Source organism: Protopterus annectens, chromosome 1.part1 (assembly GCF_019279795.1).
Source record: "Protopterus annectens isolate FY-2018-M chromosome 1.part1, PAN1.0, whole genome shotgun sequence".
Classification (NCBI taxonomy): Eukaryota; Metazoa; Chordata; order Ceratodontiformes; family Protopteridae; genus Protopterus; species Protopterus annectens.
Genome location: NC_056726.1, coordinates 209,836,469 through 209,858,635, shown reverse-complemented (window position 1 = coordinate 209,858,635; position 22,167 = coordinate 209,836,469). Strand labels below are relative to the sequence as shown.

Below are 22,167 nucleotides of genomic sequence, written 5' to 3'. Positions count from 1 at the left end.
AAAAACAAAGGTTAAATAACAAGTTCTGAAGGAGCAGGCCCATACTCAGTCCTGCAGTTAATGAGGAGGTACCTGCAGTTAATAGTACCACCAAAGCATGTTTAGCTCAGCACCTAAAATTCTCAGGCTACTAAATCCTTCCCTTTTAATGTGATGCATTAAGACATACATTTCCAGACCTCTGGTACATCATGCAAAATAAACAAAGTAATCACAAAACTCTAAACCAACCAAGCAAGGGTAGTGATGATGGATGGTTCCGTTGACAAGGATCCAGATACAGTATCCAAGTATAAGGAGTTCATCCTCGTTAAATGTTAGAGTTCCAAGCTCATCTTTCTGGAAGAGCTCCCTCATGGGAAAATACCTTCATAGGTGTTCATAGGTTAGTACTAAGCTAACTGCCCTTGCGTGCCATTTTAAGCTTAGTCAATTATCCCTTGTGAGACTCAAACTCTGCACCTTGTGTTTGCAAAGCAAGCACCTTAACCATTAGGCCACCCTCCCAACCCTTTAATACATGTGGCCATAAAGGGAAACCTTGACCTAAAGACAACATCCGTCTTATAGTATCTTGCAAAACATTCCCAGAACACCATACAGCTCCTGCAAAAATATCATCCAAAGTTGCACTATAGGAAAAGTAGTATCTACTGTGGCTGAGTCGTCCTTGGGGTAAGAAGGCACATATTTACTCTACCATTCATAACAAAATTTACTACACTCAGGTAAAGTTACCTCAGATAAATTAAAAACAAAGTTTCTTTTGGAAAGATTATGATTCCTTGCTGAAGGATCTGGTTGTGTGCAAAGCAACTGAGCAGTCTATAAACATTCATACAATACAATAAAGTATTCTACTCTATTTATATAATGGAGAAATGTATACAAATAAACAGATCAATTTTGATTAGTCAGTGGCTCACTTATGTACAAAATGACTGGTAGACAAAGACACCATCTCTGTGAAATATCAGGTAAGAAAGGGGTACTGACAAAACTTGTAACTCTGATACGCTTCCAGCTGAAGTTACAGTAACTAGTGATAATAGTGGTTTCCAAGGCAAATGTTTAACTCTGCAAAAGCTAGTTGAGATGGAGCGAGCTATTCTAAACAAATTCCAAATTCCACAGAGGAATAAGGAGGAGGGGGAGAAGAAAGATCCCCTTAAAATAACAACTGCAAATATTTACTGTGCTTACATCAAGTATATAATATTTACTGTGCTTACATCAAGTATATAGTATCATTAAAAAATAGACTGAATAAAAGTCTTGCAACATCCTGAAAGGATGCCTATTGGATGCCTGCTTCACTTCTAGTTGCAGACAGTTGATTTACCCTACATGTAAAAATGTGTGACAAAGCCTTCAGTTCATATATCCAAGCTGCTCTTCCCAAAAAGACTTAAAATGTTATCATTTCATTCAATCCGGTAATTAAAGTGCATACCAAGGTCCTCCAGGAAAAAGCATCACAAAAACATAATTAACTCATTCACTCCAATGTTTGCACTGTAAATTCCAATGGGCCTTTTGAAAGAATCAAATTATGTCCTCACATTTCAATCAACTGTTCTTGTCTCTGGAACCATAGGGTTTATGAAAGTATAAATTGCAGTCTCTTCAGCACAACCTATTTTATAGTGGTAGTATTCTTTAGGTTTTAAGTCTTAAACTGAATTTTATAAGTCACAGTAAATACAAAAACTATTAAGTTTGCAATATTTTGTAAACAACTTACAATGTTTCAGCAACCACTTAAGCTACATACTATCAGCAGCATTTTATTCATCTGGCTTAGAGTTTTCATAAGAGGCTAAGGAGTTCTGTTTGTGTTACTTCGTTATTAATATTTAGAAAACTGTGAAAATTATATCTATATAAATTAATATCATTACCTGCACTAAACAGAGGTCAAATATTAATGCAGTTGAGTTTGAAATTGTGTAAGCTTTAAGATTAAATATTTTAAAACCTTGTACATAGCATGGTTTTGGGACTACTCATGCAAATATGAACAAGCAATATTTGATGCCAAGAGAAGTCAGTAGGAGTTAACTGCAGATGCACCTGGAGGCATCACTAGTGTGTAATGAGTTAAATAGGTAGATTATTACTTTTCTGACCAAGCCATTGTAAAGACTCGAGAATTGTCCTAGGAAAGCCTGTCCTGGAAAAGGAATTCAGTTTGTAGTGCTTATATACACACAGGACCAAGTTGCTGACTTTAGAGTTCACCCCCTTCCAGAAAACTACAAAGAAGCCAATGTCCTTGCAGAATGGGCTGCAACCCTGCATGGAACATATTTATTGTGGGGAGTAAAACAAAGTAATGGCACAAAACAACCATCTAGAAATAATCAACTTTGTCACAGGCTGTCCTTTCCTCTTGCCTTCATAAAGATCAAAAGCTGCTCAGCTTTCATGAATGGTCGGGGCTTAGTTAGTATCCAAGCTTCCTGTGGACATTTAGTGAGTGAACAATCCTTCTGTCCTTGTTCTTTAGTTCATGAAAGTAGGATCTGCTCTCCATGAACCCTGTCCTTCTGAAAAATGAGGTAGGGTTGACTCACTATAACTGTTGTAAGTCAGATACTCCCCTAGCAGATGTCAGAGCAATGAGTAGAACAGTCTTCCACGTTAAGAACCTCAAATCAGACTAATGAGCTAGCTCAAATGCAGACAGACTAAGCTTTTCAAGCACAACACTAAAATCCCAGTTCTGGGGTTGTGCCAACTCTATCTCCCAGGTCGACATGTATGTACAAGCCCTTTCAAAAAATGTTTAGAGTACTACAAAAGGGGTTGATCCAAAGGTGATCAGCATGAATGGCTAATAAATGTACCTTGATAGATGACTACGACGGGACACTGGACAGCAATTCATACAAATAAAAATCAAGAACCAGAGACAGCCAGGCCTGAATAGAATATTGATTCTAGGACTGGAACAGACTAGAAAAATCTTACTTCTTACACAAATATGATTTTCAAGTAGCAGGTTCTCATCTCCTTCAGTACCCACTACATGCATGTCCTCAGGAAAAAAAAATGATTTCTTTTAGGCATCTTGTATCATCCAGAAAGTCAATCGCAGAGTTTCCAGACTAGGGTGCATCAAACTGCTTGTCGTGTGTGATTAAATCTAGTCTGTGAGGAAGACTGTACTAAATGCCCTTGGTCAAACTGAAAATAAAAGCCAGCTACTGTTGCCTTGGCCAAAAAGGGGTTACCACTACAACGTTTGGAGAGTCTCTGAAACTTTAGAAAAACATCACTGGAAAGGGTGGAAAAACAAAGAGGAAGATTCCAGTCCATGGAAATGAGACTGTATATATCTTCCTGAACAGAATTTTTTCAGTTGCCTATTTTGAAAGGAGGCAAATAAATCTACTTGAGGTACTCATCATAGCTGGAGCAATTGTTTGAAGACACCAGGAAAAAGTTTCCATTTGTGGGGGTCTGCGCCGATCTCGCTGAGCTTGTCTGCAATAAGGTTTTGCTCTGACAGAATGTATGAAGCCTAAAAAGAGTCAAACTGAGCTGAACTGCTACCTGCCAAGCTATCGTAGACACACTGCTGAGGGGATAAGATCTGGTACTCCCCTGTTAATATGCCATATCACTGTGGTGTTGTCTATGTACACTTGCAAAGGACCTGGGGAGCAGGATGATTTCAAAGCTTTCAACACAATGATTACGATCAACTTCTCTAACACATTTGTCTATTTTTGTCCGTCCACAGGATTCCACAAATAATGCACTTTAATACTCTTGAGAGCACTCCCCATACCAGGCCTGAAGTGCCAGTGGTCTACTGTGGGGTGGGAGGCAAGCTATCCTGTCTATTCACCATCATACCTTCCTCCTTACAAACCCCAGAACTGGAATCTAACAATTCAAAGGGTGTAGATGTTGAATCTAGTGTACTAGGCTAATGGTCCCAGGGCCTTTACAAGCCTAGCCATAGGATTACCCTGGCATAGTGTCACTCTACCTTAGTTCCCAGTGCCTCTGTTGAGTAGAGCCACTGGAGTTATACCCAGGGTGCATTTTGTTTTCCAGCCACTCAAGATTTCTCTTGAAGAGGATCAGCGAGGTGCTCTGCTTGACATGTATGGGAAGTCTATTCCATAGCATGGGCAGTCTCTGGGTTATGAACCTGTCCCTCCAGCATGTTCTGTTAATTGTGGTAATGAGGTTGAGGTCTCTGGAGCATGTGGTGTGGACAGATTGGGATTTCTTTAGATGTAGCATTTCTAATAGTACTGGGTCAGACATGGCTTTGTAAGTCAATCAGAGATAGACTAGGCGATATGAGACAGACAATAGGAGTTCTTTTTTTTTAGTCTGTCCACACAGGACAAGTGTTTAAGGCCTAGGATCCTCTTTGTGAGGTACTTTTGCGGCCTCTCCTGTTATTGCAGGTGTCTAGAGAGATACATGCCAAATGGACTGGCCTAATGAGGGAAGAGTAGAGGGAGACTATCTTTCTTCCTGGATGCAAAACCCTTAGTAATGAGATGTGCCACACAGGACTTTCTGACCACAGTGGCAATGTGGTAATCAAGAGAGGTTGCTGTCAACCTGTGTTCCCAGATCTCTTGTAACACCTTCTGTGTTCAGTGGACTACCATCAATGTGGTAGTTCATGGAAACGGGGTTTTTCCCAGAGGGGATGACAACACATTTTTTGGCACTGAGCTTAAGGCCATGGTTCTGACACCAGTCGTTGGTCTCAGTGAGGCCACTCCATAGGATGTCAACATCACTTGAGGAGTTAATAGCTCCCAACTTCCAATAGACTGCAAACTTTGTAAGCCACAGTCCATTCGTGGTGGCCTGGACTTCAGAAAAGTAGATACAAAACAGGAAAGGATCCAGGACCAAACCCTGTGGGACTCCACTCGTGACTAGTCGGCAGTCTGACTTGGAGTTGGCTACTTTCACACTGTGGGTTCTACGAGTCAGTTTGCAACCCACCTAGTGATAAAGGGGTTGATGCCTAGCTTAGTGAGTTTTTCCATGATTCCTGAGTAGGGAATGGTATCAGAAGCCTTGCCCAGATCAAGGTAGGCTGTATGAACCACCTTGCTTTCATCCACAGCTCTGGTGACTGACTCAAGTCGACCAAGTTGAGCAGGCATGATCTACCCCGACCAAGTTGAGCAGGCATGATCTACCCTTCATAAAACCAAACTGTAGGATCCAGAGTTTGGAGATTCCCTATATCCTTGTTTATTAGGTCCATGATTATGCGTTCCACAGCTTTGCACATCAGGCTCGTCAGGCTAATGGGGCAATAGTTCCTAGGGTCTGTAGTCTCTTCTTCTTTGTGGAGAGGGATGACTGCATCACTGTGCCATTTGGTAGGGACAAAGTCTGAGGTGAGGCTGTGACTGAACAGGGCACACAGGTGAGTTGCCAGTTCACTCTGTAGTTCATGTAGAACACAGCCAGGAATATTGTCAGGTCCCATAGAAGCTGAATTCTTGGCCTTGGACAGTGCTGTTTTAACCTGTGCAGCAGTAATACTGGGTGCCTGGCAATCTACTGGTATTGTGACTGGCCCTTTGGGGGAGGGGGAGGGGTAAAGTTGGCACGGAATCTGTCGGCCAGTATACTGGCAATATCTGTTGGCTCGGTATAGGAGGTATCATTGTGCAGTAGCTCAGTAAATATGGGTATTGCCGTGGAGCTTCTTTACATGTGTTTGTCTTTTACTATCTGCTGCAATTCTGTTTTTACAGCTAGCTTTAGAGGATTTGATGAGGGATCGCAACTTTTTGTTGAGGCTCATAAGGGAGTTTCCAGTATTGGGACTTCACCTTATTCCGCATCAGTTTCCTCCTCCTGTTGTAGAGTTTGTTTATGGCAGGGGGCCACTAGATTGGCTTCCTTTTTTTGGAGGACAGAGTCTTGGTTCTATTGGGTATGGCGAGGTCCATGCATTTGTGTACGTGTTTGTACAGTGCATTGGTGTATGATTCAGCAGTCATACAACTATTCTCCATCTGCATGGGTGCCGTGAAGTTAGCCACCTCTGTTAGGAGCCCAAAGTTAGCTTTGGAGAAGTTATTCATAGTGGTTACCTTTGCGGTGGGGGGGGGGGGATTTCCAAGGTGATTAGTTTGTGGTCAGATCTAACCAGGGAGGAGTGGACTATTGGTGTACAGCAACAGTCGCCCATGTTAGTAATGACCAGTTCAAGGAGGTTTCTACCTCTAGTGGGGGGTAAAAACAGGTGGCATTGGAATTAATGAATTCCAGGAAACGTTGGGCAAGTGTATTGGTACATGAGTAGTCTTCCCAGTTAATGGAGGGATAGTTGAAGAAGATGCTCATGTTTGGCTGGAGAAACAACTGTTGAAACATCTCTTCTTTGTCTGGAGAAAGAAAAGCTTTTCCAAAGGCAGAATGCTGCAAACATCTCAGGAACTCATTCTGTGAGAGGGGATAAGAGAAGATTTTTGCTAGTCTATTTGAAAACACAGATCAATTAAAAGTTCCTGAACAGTTGCTAGCCACTCGACAGCTGGAAGACAATCCAAATAAGGAAAAATGTGAATCCTTTGCTTTGAAGTATACAACAAGCAATGATTGGAGTTGGGTATTTTGTGAATATCCTTCATGAAGTGGAAAGACCAAAAGGTAAAACAGAAAACCGATAATCCTGACAACAAATTTAAAGGAATGCGATGATAGCAGTCTTTTTGGACCCAACTTTATCATGGAAACTACAGGAGGGATCAGGGGTACAAGGTGCTGAAGTGATAACATGTTGAACTTCAGAATCATGACAAAAAGGTTTAGACCACAAAGATCCAGCACTGGCATTCAGGATCCTTCCGGTTTGGTAACCGAGAATAAATTCATGAATAGTAACCTTTACCTAGGAGATTGAGATGCACCAGTTGTTTGTCTCCCTGAAACAGCATTTGGTTTAGAAAGGGAGGAAATAGAAGGATCTAGTTCTCCGGGTAAGGGAAGTGAAGAAGTTCCACTGTCAAGTATACCCTTGTTGGATTACATTCAAAACACAAATAACTGAAAGAATCCAATGCCAGTAAGGAAGATGAATTCTCAGAGAGACACAGAAAGGCTGCCAGGATGGGTGGGGGGTAGCCTGAATAAGCAGATATTCGAGCTGGCGGGCAGGACTATCCTTGATTTTTGAGGCTTTTTTTTTTTTTTTTTTTTTAGCTTCTTTTTCATATATACACTGATTACAGACCCCTCAGTGCTTCAATAGGTTACTGAATAAGGGAGTTGAGGCAGAGGAAAAATTATTTGGTATGAAAAAAAAAAAAAAAAAAGTGAGTCACTACTTAACTGGTTTCCCCTTTCATCAGCACCTCAGTTGCAGAACGGCCAAACTGCGTCTTTTTTTTTTTTTTTTTATCAAGGAGAGAATTTAAAAAAAAATCGCAGATTTAACAAAAAGAAAGCTAAGCAAATCTCCTGAAAACTGATCCGTCGGCAGTAGCTCTGGAGGAAGAGTCAGCAGAAACTTAAGATCTGAAGTAGGAGATTCATTTGTCTGCAACCTGTGGGTTATGGATCCGATAACGGATCCGAACCGGCATGGTTTACCAGCTATGGATCCGAGCTCTCAGCCCCTCCCCTCACCCATAATGCCCTGCGCCACACTCGGTGCGTGAGATGCCTTGGGGTTGAACACCTCACTTCTGGATGTTCCATTTGTGCAGGGTTCAACCCCAGGGCATTGAAGGAGCGGAGGTCAGAGCTTGTCTTGGCGGGACTTTTGCCCCCAGACTCGGCTCCGGCCTCCGCTCCTTCAGGGGTAACCGTTTCTTCGGTGGCCTCCTCTCCGGCTCCCCCTCCTCCTCCTGGGACTCAACCTCCCTGTAGTGGTTCGGAGGAGAGGGAAGCTAGAAAGAAGGACCGGAGGGAGAAGCACCATAAGCGGCGGGCCGAGACCTCTGTTTCGGCCCCGCCTGCCAAGCGGGCTTCTCCTCCGGCCTCCTTGTCTGCTGGTTCTCCCCCTCCTCGTCTCCAGTCACCTGTGTGCTTTTCACCGGGACCTGAGGAGGAGGAGACCCGATCTCCGTCGAGGCTATCCAGGAGGCACTCAAGGCCTACCTCGGTAGCCTCGTCGAGATCGACATATAGCTTTTGTCAGACGCTGATCTGGACCGGATGATGAGAAGGTTCATCCAGGCCCAGATGCAGATGGGAGTGCTCTTGCCTCCCCTCTGGGGAGCTCGACCTTTCTTTAAACCAATTGCTCCTTCTCCAACCCGCTATCCGGGTTGGAGCAGTTGAGCCGAGCAGCCGGGCGGGGTGGGTCGGCGCCGATAGTACTGGTACCGGATCCGACCCTGCCCTCGAGTCGCCGGATCCGACCTCTCGGAGCCTGGATCCGAGCTTCGGATCCGGGGGGATCAGTGCTCCTTCGGCGCCGTCTGTGTCGGAGCGCACTGTCCCTTCGGATCAGAGTGCTTCGGCGCCGGCTCCGATCCACTCCTCGGATCCGAGAGGGAGCCGATTGTCAGATCCATTGGTCGAGGTCGGCTCCCCTTCGGCTTTTGATGTAGTGGAGAGGGCCCTGTTGAGGGTCTCCGGACCCCCGGCACTTGTTTCGGCTCCGTCCCGCGCTCCATCTGCACTGGGTCAGGCTTCCACCATCCGGCCTTTGGGACAGCCCGCTCCTTTGCCCCAAGCTGTTCCCTTGGAACAGGTCACTGTTGGCGAGGAATCCTCTGACAGCCCCCCGGAGGATGTTCCCCGCAAACATACGTGCAAAAGGAGGCACATTGACTCCCCCGAGTCTCTCACAGAAGACACGGACTTGGAGGAAGGGGAAGGCTCCCCAAGATCACCCCCTGAGGATGTCTCATTTGGAGACATCATGGAAATGCTCCGCATAAGGGGGGGTGGTCTGCCCCCAAGTCTTCTCGGACGAGTCCGTGTTCTTGGAGGCATTTGAAGCGGGCCCGTCTACCTCTTGGGTGTCCCCTCCTGCTGACCCCCTGGTGGACCTCATTACCACCAGGGCGTGGAAGGAACCGGACACCGTGGAGCCAATCCCAAAAAGGCCCGACCGTATTCTCAGTCCCCCGGCTGACCGTACCCATTGGAGTAAGGGGCCTCCGGTAGATGCCATGTTGGCGGCTGCCACCAAGAGGGAACTTGCTCAGGAGAGTCCCTCAGTCCATCCCCCGAGCAAGGAGTCTCGGATGATGGACCGCTTGGGGAAGCGGATGTTTAGTTCAGCGACCTTCTCAGTGAGGGCACTGAACTACCTGGCACATGTGATTAGGATGCAGCGCGATCTTATAAAAGAATACGCTGCATCTCCCCCAGAGTCCATGTCGGAGGAGGACAAAGTGCTGCACTCCACCCGTATGGCCACTCTTAGGTCCGTCACCAATACCTCTATGCGACTACTGTCCCATGCTACGGAAGGTGCCGCTAGAGCCGCAGGGGCAGGCCTAGTTACTAGACGTCAGGCCTGGCTCCGTCATTGCGATTTTTCGGAGCCCTTCAAGGCGTCATTTGCGAACGCCCCTTTCGATGGTTCTGCCCTCTTTGGCAAGACTGTTCGTGACACTTTGACCCAGAGCGAGAAGGACGGGAAGACGCTGTCTGCCGTCGGAATCCGCTTTTCTGCACCCCAGAGGCCCTATTCTAGGAACCAAAAGGGTCAGAAGAAGATGTGGTTCCGGAAGTCGCAGCAATCCCAGCCTGCTCCGGACAACCAGTCCTTCCGTGGCAGAGGAGGACAGGGAGGATGCCGCCCCAGGGGCAGAGGGGCTCCTAGGAACTTCGGGTCCAGAGAACCCTTCTCTGAACGGCCCGCGCAGCAGCCCAGAAGGGTTGCCCGGCTGCTCTACTCTGGAGGCAGTCGGGGGACGTTTTTCAGAGCATCTAGCGGCATGGGAGTCCATAACATCAGACCGCTGGGTCCTCCAGATCATATCCAGAGGGTACCGGATACCTTTCCTTCACTTGCCAAAATTGCAGTCCCTCCCAGACGTTCCACCCGGTCAGTGGGAGGCAGCTTTGGCAGAAATTGGCCATCTGCTAAAGAAAAGAGCCATCCAGCCAGTCTCCCCAGACCAGATCGGATCAGGGTTCTACTCCAGGTTCTTTAGTGCCAAAAAAGACGGGGGATCTAAGACCAATTTTAGACCTTTCTCTCTTGAACCTGGCAGTTCCCAAGGAGAAGTTCCGAATGGTCACGTTGCAGTCTATTCTCCCCCTTCTGGGAGAAAATCACTGGATGTGCTCCATAGGCCTCAAGGATGCGTACTACCACATACTTATGGACAGGCGCTCCAGGAGGTTTCTCCGCTTCCGGCTGGGAGCCAGTCACTACCAATTCCGGGTCCTTCCCTTTGGTCTCACCACAGCCCCCAGGGTGTTCACCAAAGTATTAGCAGTGGTAGCGGCCCACCTGAGGCTTCAGGGGGTGCAGGTCTTTCCCTACCTGGATGACTGGCTTCTCACCGCCCCAACAAGGCATCTACTACTTTTGGCGCGAGACTCCTTCCTCCATCTTGCTCCCCGTCTGGGCATCACAATAAACACAGAAAAATCCAATCTAGCACCCACTCAGTTCTTAGATTTTATAGGTGCCAGGTTAGACACAAGGAGATTAAGAGCCTTCCTCACTGCGGACAGAGTTCAAAATCTGCAATTCCAGGTGCGGGCCATTCTCCACTCAAGCTCAGTTCCGGCGGAGTTGGTCCTGAGGGTCCTAGGGTCCATGGCGGCAGCAATAGCGCTTCTTCCTCTCACCAGGTTCAATATGCGCATCCTTCAATGGACACTCCTAGTTCAGTGGTCGTATCTTGCTCTTCCTATGCATCATCCCATTGCGATCAGCAAGGCTTGCAAGCGGTCCCTCCTGTGGTGGCTACACTCTCCAGATCTCCACGGAGGCCGCCCATTTTGCGCTTCTCCCCCTCTCGCCACGGTGACCACGGACGCCTCCCGCCTCGGGTGGGGGGGGGCATTTTGCAGGCCGGACGGTCCAAGGCACGTGGAACGAATCAGAGACCTTATTGCATATCAACGTTCTAGAGATGAGAGCAGTGCTCTTAGCATTGCTAGCACTTCAGGCCTTTCTTCCCTTGGGAACAATTGCGATTCAATTGGACAACATGTCGGTTGACTGGTATATCAACAAACAAGGAGGAACCAGGTCTTACCCTCTTTGTCGAGAAGCCATGAGAGTGTGGGAATGGGCAATCTCCACCAACCACTTTCTCATAGCAACGCATATTCCGGGTCGGTCCAACATCCTGGCGGACAAACTCAGTCGCACCATTCTCACCCCTTACGAGTGGTCTCTCAATACTCGGGTAGCGGAACGCATCTTCGCATGGTGGGGAACTCCTTGTTGCGATCTTTTTCCCTCTCCCTCAAACACCAAGTGCGACAGTTTTTTTTGCTCTGATACCTCCTCCCAGAGGTTCCCCAAGAGACGCTCTGGTGCATGCTTGGCCACCCGGTCTTCTTTATGCTTATCCCCCCTTGCCTCTGATGCTCCAAGTTCTTCAGAAAGCCTCTCGGTTGGGGTGCAGAATGATTCTCATTGCCCCATTTTGGCCTCGACAGATCTGGTTCCCCTTCCTAAGGTCTCACTCAGTGAATCCTCCTTGGATTCTAGATCCCATTCCGGATCTGATATCTCACCCATCCCACTTATCTCCTCCGAACCTGGACAACCTGAAGCTGACCGCTTGGCTGCTCCAGTTCCACTCTTGATCAGGACTCCCGGTATTTCGTCCCCTGTAAAGGCCATCCTGGTGGCGGCTCATAAGCCATCCACTAGAAAAGTCTACCGCAGCAAGTGGAAACGGTTCTCTTTGTGGGCGGAGCGGCAAGGCCTAAACCCCTTCACAGTTCCTCTCCCTTTGGTGTTTGATTTTTTAACCACTCTTTAATGATGGTGCCAGCAGTTCCACGGTCAAAGTACAACTTGCGGCAATTTCTCATTATCACATTGGTCATGACTCCAATCCACTGATGTCTGCCAAATTGTGTAAGATTTTTCTTAAAGGTACTTTTCTTCTCAGGCCCCCTATAAAGCAAGCGGTTCCTCCTTGGGACCTTTCCTTAGTTCTCCAGGCCTTGACCGCCCCCCCCCTTCGAACCGGCGGCTACAGTAGATCTGAAATTCTTATCTTTCAAGACCGCCTTCTTAGTAGCCATTACTTCGGCCAAGAGAGTCTCAGAGCTTCAAGCATTATCAGCTAAACCTCCTTACTTGGTCTTTCATACGGACCGTGTTTACCTCAGGACCAACCCGTCCTTTCTTCCTAAGGTAGCTTCTGAAGCAAACATTAATCAATCCATTAACCTCCCTGTTTTCTTCCCTAAATATCAAAACAAGGGTGAATACAAGTTTCACTCCTTAGATGTTCACAGGCAACTTAGATTTTATCTACACAGGACGGCTGGTCATAGGCAATCCGACCAGTTGTTCATTTCCTTTGCTAAATTTAATTTGGGCAAGCCAATTTCTAAAGTCTCATTATCTCGCTGGATTTCACAATGTATCTTGTTGGCTTATCAAGCTTCGGGAAGGCCCGCGACCGAGGGTGTACATGCCCATTCAACCCGGTCAGTCTCTACCTCGGCAGCCTTTAAGGCTAGGATTCCTCTAGATGATATTTGTGCAGCAGCCACGTGGGCTTCATCTCATACCTTTATTTCCCACTACAAGTTGGATCTTACATCTAGGGGTAGAGCATCCTTTGGCTCAGCGGTGCTCGAATATCCTTCCATGATGGCCGCCCAAGATTCAGGTAGCTGGGGACTCTGTCCCACAGGTTGCAGACAAATGAATCTCCTACTTCAGATTTAGAAGTTATGTACTCACCATAACGTTCCATCTGAGTAGGTGTATTCATTTGTCTGCAACCATCCCGCCCTCCTATCCCCCTGGCCTTTCAGTTTCCTGCATATGATGTGTTACCCTTTTCAGGGTGTTCTTGCTGTTGGCAAACTCGATCTGAGGTCATGAGGGGAGAGCAGGGCATTATGGGTGAGGGGAGGGGCTGAGAGCTCGGATCCATAGCTGGTAAACCATACCGGTTCAGATCCGATATCGGATCCATAACCCACAGGTTGCAGACAAATGAATACACCTACTCAGATGGAACGTTATGGTGAGTACATAACTTCGAATTCACTTTAAGGTATGCTTCGTCGCATGAAAAAAGTACAGTTGTGTACACTTACCATAAATGTAGATGTTAAGAGTATTCACTGTTGCAGTCATTACATTTGGGTTATCTGCTTGCAGTAGCCCTCAGTCGGCCTGATTAACAAAGTCTTGGGTCCTACGTCGGGTGCTGTCCCTTCTTCCATGACGTCAGGTTGTTGGGGGTATAAAACATGCAGCCGAAGCCATTACATCAGTTTTTCTTGCCCCAGATGTCAGGTGTCCCCCTAATGGGAATCAATTAAATCTATAAATACAAGGATATACCTCCAACAGAAAAGCAAATACACCAAAAAGCTTTTAGAGCATAGTAAGTGCGAGTAGAGGTATAGCTAAAGGAAGAAAAGGGGGCTAGAGGGAGGGTAACCAGGACTGCAACAGTGAATACACTCAAACATCTACATTTATGGTAAGTGTACACAACTGTACTATGTTCTTCGTGTTTCACTATTGCAGTCATTACATTTGGGTAGATTCCCAAAGCTAAGGTAGGGAGGAGGAATTTAAATAGAATTAGGACCAGCTATAAGGCCCTGTAAGACTGCAGTGACAAAACCAGCTCTGGATATAGAGAAAATTGGCAAATGATGATGCTTGGTGAAAGTATGTACAGAACTCCAGGTAGCAGCTTCAAGGATGTCCCTAGTAGGGACGCCCCTGAGAAAGGCTGTAGAGGTAGATGCAGCCCTAGTTGAATGGGGTCTGATGCCCTGTGGGATAGTTTTCCATGGTGCTTATAGCAGAAATGAATGCAGTGGCCTATCCATTTTGAAATGGTTTGTTTTGAAATACTTTCCCCTCTGTCCCTGCAGCAAATGCCACCAGCAGTTGTTCAGATTTCCTTTGAGGTTTAGTCCTGTTCAAGTAGAATCTAAGCTGTATGTGCACATCTAAAGAGTGCAGTGTCTGTTCCCATTTGTTCTGTGGGTTAGGAAAGAAGGCAGGCAAATAAATGGACTGATTAAGAGCCACACTGGATACCAACTTGGGCACAAAGGAGGGATGGGTTCTGAGGGACACAGTCCACATGAAAGATGATGAAAGGTTCCACTGCCATAAGGGCCTGTAATTCAGATACCCTGCTTGCAGAAGTGATTGCCAAAAGGAAAGCTGTTTTCCAGGAAAGAAATTTTAAATCTGCAGTAGCAGCTGGCTCGAAAGGAGGAAGATAGAGTTTCTCCAAGACAAAGTTAAAATCCCAGGCTGAAGTTGGAGCGCTCCTGGGTGGCCTTAAATTTTTGGCCCCTCTGAAGAAATGCTTGAGCAGTGGGTGAGAGAAGAGGGTAGGCTCTGTGCTATGAACTGAAATAACTGAGGCATGAATTTTGATGGAGGAAAAAGACAAGCCCTTATGAAACATCTCAGTCAAGCATTTTAGAATCTGAGGTAAATTGGGCACTGCTGTGTTCATTCCAAGTGCAGAATCTTTTCCATTTTGCAGCATAAGATTTTCTAGTATTAGGCCTCCTTGCCTCTAAAATGATATCCATCACTGATTTACTGAGGGATGGTAAAGGAGAAGATTAGGTAATTAGCCAGGCTGCTAGGTTCAGGGTTTACAGCTGAGGGTGCAGAATCGGGAGGGAGGGTAACCGGGACTGTAACAGTGAATACTGTTGCTGAGACAACAGAGAAGGAGTCTGAGGCAGGTGCCATGAAGCCAAGCATGACACACTGCACAAGAGTGGGTACCAATGTTGGCGAGGCCAGTCTGGTGCAATTAAAACTGTCCTTGGCTTGTCCTGTTTGATCTTTAGTAGTACCTTGGAGAGCAGAGGCAGAGAAGGAAAGGCATAAACTGACAGGTTTTTCCAGCTGAAGGATAGAGCATCCACTTTCCAAGCTAGCTTGTGGGGAATTCTTGTGCAAAATTTGTCCAGTTGATGGTTCTGGGGAGAATGTGGTCCTTGAAGGCTGTCAGAGCATTCTGTACAGCTAACATTTCCTTTTGATTTACGTGCAGGTGCATTTGACTTGGGTTCCATTTGCCCTGAATGCACTTCCCTGCCAGGTGAGCCAGGTGAGCCCCCCACACATAGTCTGATGTGTCTGTTACGATTTGTGTGGCAGGGGGTAATGTGAATGGCAGTCCTCTGGCCACTAAAGGAATAGGCAAGGTACGATAGGAATCCTTGCTTCTAGATCCTGTGAATGTTGACACCATAGGCTTTTGAGATACCATTGTAGTTTCCTCATATGCAGCCTTGCATATGGAATTAGAAGAATGCAGGAGGCCATGAACCCCAAGGCTTGCAGTATTTGCCTTGCAGATAGTGGAGTTTTTGGGGCCACTTGTTTGAAGTAAGTTGTCAAATGTATCTGTTTCTCTGGCGTGAGGAAAGCCATCCGGGAAGTTGAATTCAAGCTTGCTTCCAGGAACATTATTTGTTGACAGGGTACCAGGTGGGATTTCTTTTCGTTTATGGGGAACCTCAGACAAGTCAGTACCCTTTGAAGAAATGCCAGACGATTGAAAAGAATGTCTTTGCTTTCCGCTTGAATTAGACAATCATCCAGTTATGGGTATATTTGAATATTTCTTTGCCTGCAAAATGCAATGACTGGAGCTAGGCACTTTGTGTATACCCTGGGTGCAGTAGATAAGACAAAGGGTATGTAGAGTTTTAATTACATTTACTGTTTAGATTTTCTGTGCTCAGAGCTATCCAGACCTTGCTGTGGTAGAGGGAAGTCCTGCCTACCAGTGGGACTGGTGAGCATTGTACTGCCTATTTCCAGCTCTGAAATTGTAATTTTAGCAGCCTTTTTCAGCTGATTTCTATCCCTTTCAACTTTCTGGCTTCCTACCACCCAACACTACAACCTACAAGATATGCACTTATCTAGCCAAACTGGAAGCAAAGCTCTCTCCGACCAAGATTGTGCTAGACAGTCAAGAGGAGAAGGTTAACACCTGCATTACACCTCAAGCAACTCATAGCCCTTCAAAACCCACACCATCAACACCCACACATAGCAACACTAAACCCACATATGCGGAGGCCCTTAACATTAACCTGCCCAAGCAACAAGGACCTCCGAAGCCAAAACGCAAACACCAGTCACAACCAAAGTGACATATAGCTCACAACACCAGTGTGCCACCCAACAACAGCCCCTAAGGCAAGACAATGTATCCAACACTTTAGTCATAGGTGATTCTATAGTCAGGCACACTGATGTCCCACTCACCAGGCTGAACAAGGAGAAAATTACAGTCAGCTGCCTGTCGGGTGCCAGGATCCGCCACATAATGCATGCACTCAAGTCACTCCACAACAAGTACAAATATGACTCTATCATTGTCCATGCTGGAGTGAATGACTTGAGACGTATCTCCATGGACTACATGAAAAGAGACATGGAAGAGCTCTTGGATCATGTGACCCAGGCAGGTATGACCCTAACCCTGAGTAGCATTCTGCCCTCGCCCAGAATAATACCAGAGTATAAGGACAAAATAATTGACTTCAACAATTGGCTAAGCTTCTGGTGTCATTCAAAGGGGATGCTGTATTTGTCTGCCTGGGAAGACATGATCGAACAAACCACGATGCTTTGCCAGAGATGGTCTGCACCTGTCACCCCTGGGATTCCGGTTACTGGCTAAAGCTCTTGCCACCCCTATAGTGCCTTTTTTAGGCAAGATTCAAAAGGATAAAACCACCACCGTAACAGATACAAGCATGCAAAATCTGAAGGTAATGCTACTCAATGCTAGAAGTCTAAACCTCAAAATGCACTGTCTCTAGGTATTCCTAAAAATGGAGAACATCGATATCTGTGCAGTAACCGAGACCTGGTTCAAGGCTCCAGAGAGCACCCCGCAATACTAGGCTGCAATTCTTACCACACTTTTCGGCCACAAAACCAAGACCGAAATGCTAAAGGTGGAGGAGTGTCCATATTCACCAAGGATATTCACACCTCCAGGCTAGTTGCCCAACACAATGCATCTGAAATTCTCCAGGTGCAACTAACACTAGGTAAGACTGCAATCCAAACTGTAACTTGCTACAGATCCCCCTCCATGCCCCAAGATTCTCACTACATCTTTATAAACATACTGGAAAATATTAAGATACAACTAGACACCCTAATACTGGGTGATTTCAACTACCCTACCATTAACTGGGAAAACTACTCTGGTACCAACTCCTTTTCACAACGGTTCTTGGAATTCATAAATTCCAACGCCCTGGATCAACTAATCCATTGTCCCACCAGGGGCTCCAATATCCTAGACCTGGTCATTACCAACATGGGAGACTGAGGGGGTGACCACTGGTATGGAGCATCTTTGGTCAGGTCTGACCATAAGCAAATCACCCTTGACATCCACATCCCACCCCCACCCCCAGTAAGGAAACCTCCTTAAAAAACTTCTCCAAAGCCAACTTCATGCTACTGAAGTCAGAAGCGACAAACTTCACAACACCCACGCAGACAGGATCTGGAAGTTCGACTGCAGAATCCTACACTAAGGCACTGTATGAGCACATCCACTCCTGCATGAATCGTGCCATCCCAAATAGAACCAAGATGCTCTTCTCCAAAAAAAAGGAAGCCAATCTGGTGGTCCCCTGCTATAAACAAACTATACAACAAAAGGAAGAAACTGTTGCAGAAAAGAGGAAAATCCCAGGATGCAAAAAACTCCCTCACCAGCCTCAGAAAGAAGCTGAAATCCCTCATAAAATCCTCAAAAGCTAGTTACGAAAATAAAATTGACAAAGATTCCAAAGACAACCACAAAGCATTCTATAGTTGTGTCAAGAATCTAAATGGCAATGCTCAGATCTGCTCTGAGCTACAACAAAATGGCATTAAATATACTGATCCTCAAGGATATTGCCAATATCCTGGCAGATCGATTTAGTGCCAACTTCACCCTCCTCTCAACCCCTAAAGGGCCCATCTCAATACCAAAAGATTGCCAAATTCCGATAATCACAGCCACACAGGTAGAAACCGCACTGTCCAAAGCTAAGAATACAGCATCCATGGGACCAGATGACATCGCAGGCTGTGTACTACATAGGTTCACAAGTTCATAGGTTCATACTAGGCTATCTGCCCTAGGGCATTTACAAGCCTAGCCAGAGTGTGTTTGGCTTTCGCCACCCATTGGAATGAGTTTACTGTGCCCTTTTTAAGGTTAGTTTACTGTGCCTCTGTCTAGCAGTGACACAGAAGTGACCCCGGGGGTGAACCTACGATCTCCCATCCACTCGCCAAGATTCCTCTTGAAGAGAGTCAGTGAGGGGCTCTGCCTAACATGGACTGGGATTTTATTCCAGAGTGAAGGGAGCCTCTGGGTTATGAATCTGTCCCTCCAGCATGTCCTATTTATTTCTGTGCTGAGGTTCAATTCTCTCGATCGGGTAGCTCTAAGGGATTTGGATTTTGAGGTGGAGCATGTCCATTAATTCCCGGCTGGACATGGCTTTGTACGTCAGGCATAGATCGCCTTTAAAAAGGCGGTATCCAATGGAGTAGAGCTGGAGTTTCTTTAGCCGAGCAGCATGTGGCATTTGTTTGAGTCCCTTGAGCCTCTTTGTGAGGTACTTTTGGGGTCTTTCTAGTTGTTGCAGGTGTCGGTAAGGTACTTCCCAAATGGGGCATTGTACTTAATTATGGGCCTGATGAGGGAAGAGTACAGGGGCACAATGACCTCCCTTGATCTAAATGTAAATCCTTTCATGATGAGACGGGCTATATAGGACTTTCTAACCACTTTGGCAATGTGATTGTCAAAGGAGAGATTACTATCAACTTGGGTCCCTAAGTCCCCAATTACTTCTTCCGTACTTAATGGATTACCACCTATGTGGTAATTTGTGGGCACTTTGTTTTTCCCAAAGGGTATGACTATACATTTTTGGCATTTAGTTTAAGGCCAAGGCTCTGGCACCAGTTATCCTTTTCTCGGAGTCCCTTTTGGAGGATGCTTGTGTCAGATGGAGTCAATTATGGCTCCCAGTTTGCAGTCATCTGCGAACTTGGTCAGCCACAGTCCTCCCGTGTTTGCCTGTACCCCAGAAAAATATGTACCAAATAAGAGAGGTCCCAGGACTGAGCCCTGTGGGACGCCACTTGTGACTGGTTCAGAGTCTGACATGGCTCCAGCAATTCTGACCATGTGGGTTCTGTCCTTGAGCCAGTTTGCAACCCATCTTATGACATAGGGGTTTACATTTAAGCTGGAGAGCTTGTCTATGATGCCCAAGTGGGGTATTGTGTCGAAGGCTTTTGCGAGGTCCAGGTAGGCTGTGTGAACTACCTTACCCTCATCAATGGCCTTGGTGACTGTTTCAAAGAAGTCGACCAGGTTCAAGAGGCAGGATCTGCCCTTAAAGCCGAATTGGGTAGGATCCAGTGTCTGTAGGTCCCCAATGTCTTTGTTTATGAGTTCCATAATGATCCTGTTCCATAGCTTTGCAGACCAGGCTAGTCAGGCTTATGGGGCGGTAGTTTCCAGGGTCCATAGAAGCACCTCCTTTGTGGAGTGGGACCACTGTTGCTGTACGACATTCTTTGGGTACATATCCTGTAGTAAGGCTGAGATTGAACAGCAGCCTTATGTGTGGGTTCAGCGAGTTCATGTAGCACGCAGCCCGGAACACCGTCTGGTCCCATTGATGCTGTGTTTTTTGCTTTGGAGAGGACGGCTCTCACCTGGGCATCTGAGATGTCAGGGAGACAACACTCTGCTGGGACAGATATTTGTGCTTTTGGAGGGGAGTGGGGGGAGAAGTTTGCACCGAACCTGTTTGCCAGGATGTTGGCAATGTCTGTGGGTTCAGTGTATTTTTTCGTCATTATGGACTAACTCTGAGCATATCTGGGAGTTGCCACCCAGGTTTCTAACATAACTAAAGGCGGCCTTATGATTATCTTTAGTGTCTTGTGCAATTTTTCTCTTAAAGCTGGCCTTGGATGATTTTATGAGGGAATGTAGTTTTTTGCTAGTACTGATCAGAGATGCCTTCCCTTTTAGGGATTTTGCTCTTGCTCCATCATGTAGTAGCTTCCTCCTTCTGTTGTATAGCTTATTTATGGCTGGGGTCCACCAGACAGGACACCTATCTTTGGGGAAATGGGTCTTGGTTTTATTTGGGATTGCATGATCCATGTATTCCTGAAGGAATCCACAGAATGCATTTATAAAGGATTCAGCAGATTGGGCTGTAGTTTCCACTGGCCCGGGGGCCTTGAAGGATTTCCACTTCGGATTTAAGAAGTGTGAAGTCAGCTTTTGAGAAGTTCTTCACTGTGGTCTTCTGTGCTGGGGGTGGGGGCGGGATGTGAATTTCCAGTGAGATTAATTTATGGTCTGATCTTACCAAAGAGGGGTATACTTCTGGTATGGAACATGGTGTCCCCATGTTTGTGATGATCAGGTCTAGTATGTTTTCCCCTCTTGTGGAAGTGGTGACTAGTTGTTCCACAGTATTTGAGTTTATGATTTCTACGAACCTTTGGGCTAGGGTGTTGGGGCTTGAGTAATGCTCCCAGTCTATGTTGGGATAGTTGAAGTCCCCCAATATGATGGTGTTTGGAGAGACCTTCATATTCTCCAGTGTCTTCAGGAAGGCCGAGTGGGGTTCCTGAGTTTGAGAGGGTGGTCTGTAGCATGCTACAAACTGGAAGGCAAAGTCAGCTTTTGAGAAGTTCTTCACTGTGGTCTTCTGTGCTGGGGGTGGGGGCGGGATCTGAATTTCCAGTGAGATTAATTTATGGTCTGATCTTACCAAAGAGGGGTATACTTCTGGTATGGAACATGGTGTCCCCATGTTTGTGATGATCAGGTCTAGTATGTTTTCCCCTCTTGTGGAAGTGGTGACTAGTTGTTCCACAGCATTTGAGTTTGATTTCTACGAACCTTTGGGCTAGGGTGTTGGGGCTTGAGTAATGCTCCCAGTCTATGTTGGGATAGTTGAAGTCCCCCAATATGATGGTGTTTGGAGAGACCTTCATATTCTCCAGTGTCTTCAGGAAGGCCGAGTGGGGTTCCTGAGTTTGAGAGGGTGGTCTGTAGCATGCTACAAACTGGAAGGCAGTTTTGCCCACTGTTAGTTGCACATGGATGATCTCTGATGCTTCGTGCAATGCCACTAACCTGGAGGTGTGGGTATCCTTGATGAATATGGATACTCCCCCTCCTTTTGTGGTTTGGTCCAAGTTTTGGGGCCGAAAAGCATGATATGAGGTATAACCTGGTAGTGGTGGGGTGCTCTTGCGAGCCTTAAACCAGGTTTCTGTCACTGCACAGACATCGATGTTCTCCATACTGAGGAGGGCTTCGAGAGCGTGCATCTTGAGGTTTAGACTTCTGGCGTTGAGCAGCATTACCCTTAGTTTCTTTCTACTTGTGTTTTCTAAGGAGGTGGGTTTGTCTTTTGAGCCTTGCCTAAAAAAGGCACTATGGGGGGTGGCAAGAGCCATTGCCAATATCCGAAAGCCCAGTGGTGACAGGTGCAAGCCGTCCCTTGTGAAGCAGCATGGCTTGTCGAGCATGTCATCCCATGCAGACAGACACTGGATCCCCTTTGAATGACACCAATACGCAAGACAATTGTTGAAATTGATCATTTTGTCTTTATACTGTGGCATCATTCTTGGTGAGGGTAAGATGCTGCTCAAGGTCAGGGTCATACCAGCCTGGGCTACATAATCAGAGCTCCTCTATGTCTCTTTTCATGTAGTCCAGGGAGGTACGTCTCAGGTCATTAACACCAGCATGGACAATGACTTGAGTCATATTTGTACCTGCTTTGGAGTGACCCGAGTGCTTGTGTTATGTGGTGGATTCTAGCGCCCAACAGGCAGCTCACTGTGACCTTTTCCTTGTTCAGCCTGGTGAGCGGGGCGTCAGTGTGTCTGACTATAGAGTCACCTATTACAAGTGCATCAGGTATGTTGTTAGGCCTTAAGGGCTGTGACGGTTTGGCACACTGACTTTG

At 46.4% G+C, this 22,167-nt stretch overlaps 1 protein-coding gene across 4 annotated transcripts in view; it reads right to left on the bottom strand.

The window, feature by feature from the left end:
• The window catches only part of LOC122804314 (hydroxymethylglutaryl-CoA synthase, cytoplasmic-like), a 270,709-nt gene that overhangs the window by 169,824 nt on the left and 78,718 nt on the right, over positions 1–22,167 (bottom strand). The window lies entirely within an intron of this gene.